Source organism: Sceloporus occidentalis, unplaced genomic scaffold (genome assembly GCF_023333645.1).
Source record: "Sceloporus occidentalis isolate IW3139 unplaced genomic scaffold, rSceOcc1.0.p SCAF_13, whole genome shotgun sequence".
Lineage (NCBI taxonomy): Eukaryota > Metazoa > Chordata > Lepidosauria > Squamata > Phrynosomatidae > Sceloporus > Sceloporus occidentalis.
The window spans coordinates 4262519-4268769 of NW_028316993.1; positions in this window are offsets into that span (position 1 = coordinate 4262519).

Genomic DNA, 6251 nt, shown 5'->3' on the forward strand with positions numbered 1-6251 from the left:
CAACGCTCAAACCACTACAAAATGCTGGTGCTTCACCAAACCACAAATCCCAGGATCCTGTAAGATGGAGCCATGATAGTCAAAGTGGTGTCAAACTGCATTATTTCCACAGTGTAGATGCACCCCCCGACAATACTGCGAGGTAGGCCAGAACAGTGGCAATGAGTTGCCAAAAGTCCATTGGGCACGTTCATTTCAATGACCCTTTCAGTGCCCACGGCTGACTGTGCACCAGTTTGCAACCTTCGAGTCTATAGAACAGAGTTGGGTTTTGGATGACAAGTCTCGAATCCCAATTGACTAGGAGACCTTGTCTGAGTCACACTCTCTCAGCTTCAGAGTAAGGCCACGTCAAACCCCTCTACCCCAGAAGAAATCTTGCCAAGACAATCCCAAAGGGTTGCCATAAGTCAGAAACAACCTGGAGGAACATAACAACAGAACCACCTTCTCGCTTGCTGCAATGCTTAGCTGTATCTCTGCGCTTCCCAACTTTTAGTTCATAGCAACTCCATCCCTCTTTAATTTACGAAGAAAGGACCGAAGGGACCTTGCTGGCTGGTAAGTGAACCGAACAGCAGAGTTTTATTCACACTGAAAAGAAGGAAGAGGGGGATGGAGGACATGAAGAGCAGCAGGATTGCTTCAGCTGTATGCTAATCCCAGCACCTGCCCTTTGAAAAGTCTTTCCAGGGCATGTGGACGATGCTAGATGGCAAGCTAGGCTGACTCCTTTAAGTCATTTGGGCTTCCTTCCATCCAAATGTCGTGGTTTTTTCAGATTTATTAATCCTAACAGGGTGCCCTTGCAAAACATAAGGCGGCATTTAAATGCTTGTGGCCCGATAGCACCCCAAGAGCCAAAGTCGGTGCAATCTTTTTAACAATGTTTCAAACACTTTATTGGGGCCTGAGAGCAAGGGTACAGGCAGAGTAGGTGCAATATTTTTAAACGTCCAGAAATTTTTATCATCTAAATATTGGTTTTTGCTGTCATTTTCTAACCAATGCGACATGTCAGGAACAAGCTCTTCTTGAACATGGCCACATAGTGCCCCCAAAACCCACAAAAAAGCTATGGATGCTGGCCCTGAAAGATTTCACAATGTGGAACATGCTCGGAGGTAGCCATGGTTCTTTGTTGCAATGGTCAATGTGCGAGTGCTTTTTTGGGGTGTTATTTTAAGTCCTCTAGGACCGATGACCCCCCCCCCAAGCCCTTGCCACCATGTGTCCAAGTGTGAAAGAGTGTGCCTTCTATTCAGCTGCCCTCCTCTGCGGAGCAAAGGGGTGGTATTTCACGCCTTGCAGGCACATGTCAGGGATGCGAATCCTCCCCCCCCCCCCCCCCACAATGTCTCACCTTCCCTGTTGCCTCTGCCACTTTTGTCTGGCAAATGCATTGGGCTTGTGAGGTTGGGAGGAGAAAGTGCATGCCTGGGAAAGCTATTAAGGCCCTGCTCTGTGGGGCAGAGAGGAAGAAAATGCTGACCCTTTTTGCAAAATCGGTTGGTTTTCCTTTAGTTTCTAGAAGAACTAGGGCGTGGGCAAAGTCCTTGCATGGTTCCTGAAGCCCTCCATCAGTCTTGCAATGTTCTTCCTTTTATTCAAATATTCTTTGCTGGTGGGCAAGGATGATAGAGTCAACCCTCTTTATCCATTGATATTTTTTAAAATCCATAGATTCAAGCATCTGCATTTTGGGAAACATTTTTAAAATGTCTCAATTCCAAAAAAGCAAACCTTCATTTTGCCATTTTATATAAGGGACACCATTTTGTTATGCCACTGTATTTAATGGGACTTGAGCATCCACGGATTTTGTTATCCACAGGGGATCCTGGAACCAAAAATCAGCCTCCACCAACCCGGCACCCTACAAAGAGCGCATCCACCACTCCCATCATGTCCATGTGGCATCGCTGTCAGGGGATGATGGTACCTGCAGTCCAATCTCTGGAGGGTTCCCAGTTGAGGGATGCTGCTGGCATCTCCATCCTGTTTGCAATCTTCCCAGAGCCCTTCGTCCAGCTTCCATTGGGGCAACCGTGTCCAGTTTTGGAAAGCCTTTTGCAATGGATGGATCTACTCAAGAGCGTATACACGTTCCAGCCGAACTCCATTTTGTATCCCTAATAAAGAGCAGACATCTTGGGAAAGCAGCCAATCCCCCCCTTTTCAACCCAGGCATTAAAAACACTGGGCATCGCCTGGCTTCCTCTTGCCATGCTGCGCTGTAAACAAACATTATTGCTGCATTAAGAAGGGAAGATGTCAAAATATTGGCACAGGAGCCAAGGAGACAAGAGGGAAAGAAAGAAGGGGGCAATTAATTCCCTGAAAAGAAGGTTCTCTTTTTTTTAAGGGTGGGTTGGAAGAAGAAGAGAAAGCTGCCATTAAATAAAAGAACCCTTCTCTGGCAAGAAATAAATGCAAAGAGATACAATTGGGAAACGAAGGCCAAACAGTTGTTGCCATGTCAATATTTTTAAGGAATTATTGTTGCAAATGGCGCTCCTGCCCATCACCTGCATAGGCAACAAGGAAGGCCATTCTGCAGCCTGGCATGACTTTGCCCAGCGAGCGTGGCACCATACAAAGGGAAAAACTTATTTTGCTACAGGTTGGCATCAAAGGATGCCTCCAAAACTGGAATTGTCTCCAGGGTAGGGCTGCCAATTTGGGATTGTCCCAAGCCCTGGGCTTTCTAGGTCCCAACCTGCAACTTAATGTGTTGTGCATCCAGCACCAACCCACAGTTGTTCAGGACTTGCCATTCAAACACACACATGCATTTCCTCTTTGGAAAGGCACCAGATCCCATCTGATCTTGGAAACTAAGCAGGATCAGACCTGGTCCATACTGGGACAGGGTACCACCAGAGTACCAATGGCCCTAGCCGTGTTTCAAGCAAATCGCCTCTGAGCGTCCCTTGCCAAAGCAAACCCTATGAAATTTATGGGGTCGCCGGAAGTGGGCTGGTGACTTACAAACATGTGTGCAAACAAGCAAAATGTGGGATCTGGTGTTGACTTTATCTCGAATGTCCTGGCTGCATGTGATGCTCTCAAAGCACTTCAGAAGTGTGCAAAGGAAAACTTTGGCTTACTCAGAAATTTAACTCCAGTCGAAATTCATGGGGGTTGCCATAAGCCGACGGGTGACTTGAAGGTGTGTGCACACAGAAGTACTGAGAAAGCCCAGATTTTGCAGGATCCTATGCTGAAAGCAGCTTCTCTTTAACCAAGACTCTGGCTGTTTTGTTCTCCATCTTTCCTCAATATGTCTCTTTTATATAAGAGTCATTTGTGGAGAAGGGAAAGAAGGAGGGCAGAGCAGCGGATGCAGAACTGCAGGCGGAGGGTGAGGTAATGTCAAAAGGTCCAGGAAACGGATTCATTATACACACCAAACAGGAAGCAATGAGACAAGACCTTGGCAACACAGGGCCATTATTTATTTATTTGAGGCCGGGGAAGTGAGAGGAGGAGGCCCTCCTCGGAGAAAGCAGCCACACAGCAGAGATCGGCCGCCTTCCCCACCTTGGAAGAGCCACGGCGCATGATGCTGCTCAGGCAAGAAATGTGGGCGCATTCAGAGAAAGGCAAAACCCCAGAACACCAGTTCTCAACCTTTGATCCTCCAGCTGTTTTGGACTTCAGCGCCCAGAAGCCTTTGCCAGCATGGCCAATGATGAGGGAATCTGGGAGATGAAGTCCAAAACATCTGGAGGACTAGAGGTTGAGAACCACTGCTCCAGAACTTTCAAAGGTGGCTTCGCTCCTAGCCAAGGCTCCTGCACATGCATTGCAACTCCTTTCAGACACACTTTCTAATGATGCACTTCCACATAGTTATAGCTATTAGGAACTATAAAGGCCCAGGTTATAGGGCAGACATTCTGCACCTGCCTGCATTCTGAGATCCAAAGAAGAGGCTTCTTTCAGCCCTACCACCAGCATGGCGTAGTGGTTTGACTATAAATCCAGAGACCAGGGTTCGATTCCCATTCAGCCATAAAACTCACTGGCAATTATTTTTATCCAGATAGGCTCTATATTGTAATCACTGTAAGCTACTTTTGAGTCCCAGTCTTGGGGAACAGCTGGGGTATAAATAAAGTGAACAACCACAACATTGGGCTCCTGGAACTGAAAATGCTTGCTGAATCTGGGGTCTTTGCTTCCCTCCATAGCCACTCTCTCCATCCACTCACCTGCTTTGCTCAGCCAGAAATTCCCTGTGGCATTGCACTTGAGAAAAGTGGATCTATAGGCAGAGAGTCCAGTGAGAAAATTTAGGTGACGACACTAGAAGACTCAAGAAGTGACACTTATTCCCAGACAGACACCGAGGAGGAGGTCAGTGATGACTGGGAGGGACAGCAACCCCTTCCCTATGTTTTTGCAAGTGGATGCTTACTCAGAAGCACTGCATTGTTATCTGAGGCTCATACTGTTCCCAAATACAAGGGCGAATAGAGAATGCAACTTCAGGATGCGATCTGGACGATGGCACCCCTTCTCCTGAAATCGTCCAGAGCAATCCATTCCCTCCCTCCTGTTTTTATTGGCAGCAAAGGAAAGGATTTTATCAGCGCAACATAACCTTGCCTTTAGAAAGCAACCAGGAGGGGATGCCGACAACGTCCTTCCATGTTCATGTCCTGTTTATGTTCTAAACACTCGGGTGTTCACCTTCCACTACCCCCCCCCAAATACCAGCTGTTTATTCCGCTCCTCGGTATGTTTGGCTTAGAAAGTCTGGAAATGCATTTTCTTGTGGGGGTGGAAGGGAAAGAGGGGGCAGTGTGGGAAAGATCTGGATTCGGTTCCTGTCAGGAAATCTCTTTCTCCCTGCCCCCCCTCACCATTATATTCTTTCTAAGAAGAATAAGTTAAGGAAGGAAGAAGAAACTGCAGCAAGGAGTGCATTCTGGCTGTCTTGGGGGGGGGGGGGGGAGATAGAAACCACAAAGGAAAATGTCACCAATGACTCACCAGACTGGGACCATGTTCATTTTGGAGGCAGGGTTTGGGCTGTTACAGTGTGCTGAGGGTCTGCCATGCTGCACTTTTAACATGTAGTACGCAGCGCATTTTACAGACACCAGATGCTTGGCTGTCACATTTCTGGACAGGTATCTGCCCATTTCACAGCTGTGGAACTTCAAAACAAGATACAGGTTGAGTCTGCCTTATCCGAAATACTTGGGACCAGAGGTATTTGGGATTTCAAGGTGGATTTTTTTGGAGTTTGGAATACCCATGTTTGTGTGTATATATATATATATATATGTGTGTGTACATAATGGGATATCTTGGAGATGAGACCCATGTCTAAACATGAAATTCATTCATGTTTCATACACTCCTTATATACAAAACACGAAGGGAATGTTATCCACAGCATTTCAAACAATTTAGTGCACAAAACCAAAGTTTGTGTACATTGTACCACCCAAAAGCCCTATCTCAGCCACCTGGGAAAAAAGGGTTTTGGAATATTGCAGAATTCCAGACAAGGGAGACTGGGCCTGTATGAGCTGAACAATTTCAGCCCTCGCATATTCCAAATGTGATTAGAGAGCCCACTGCACATTTCTGTACAAGAATCCTACTAACTACTTTTGCAAGAGGACCAAACAATTGTCCTGCCTTTTAGATATAAATGTGGTGGTAGATTGTAGCCAAATTTCCCAGCCACAGGCAGGTAGGAGAGAAGGCATGTGGCTTGAGGGAAGGAGTTTTCCCCCTTTTAACAACTCATTCCGGGAATTGAGTGGATTTGTTTGTTTCATGATTTCCTGCCTGATTCTTTGGCCTTATAGAATATATTCCACCCATACAACATGGGCCTAAGAGCTGGAGTTCCTGCTATTTACAGTTGTAGAAAGATCCCATGCAAAAAGATGCACCTTTGTAGGAGAGAAGCAGAATATTATCAGTCAACACTTTGCTCCTTTCCTCAAAACTGTCCCCAACTCTTCTATCTCTTGCCCAGTACATTCCAGCTGGCTTTCTTTCCTGTTTACTTCCGACTCTGTGCTCCGGATGAAGACAAGAGTTAACTTTCCTGAATCAAGATCTCAAGGGTGGGAGAGAAAAGGGGGTTGTGCGATATTCCAAAGTACCCCTGGAAACTCTTACCATCTCTGAAAATGAAACGTTACCTCTATTAGGAACCTGAAGGTTAAAACACCCTGCCTCCGTGGAGTTCACCCAGCCATGTTCTTTACCCTTCTTTGCCA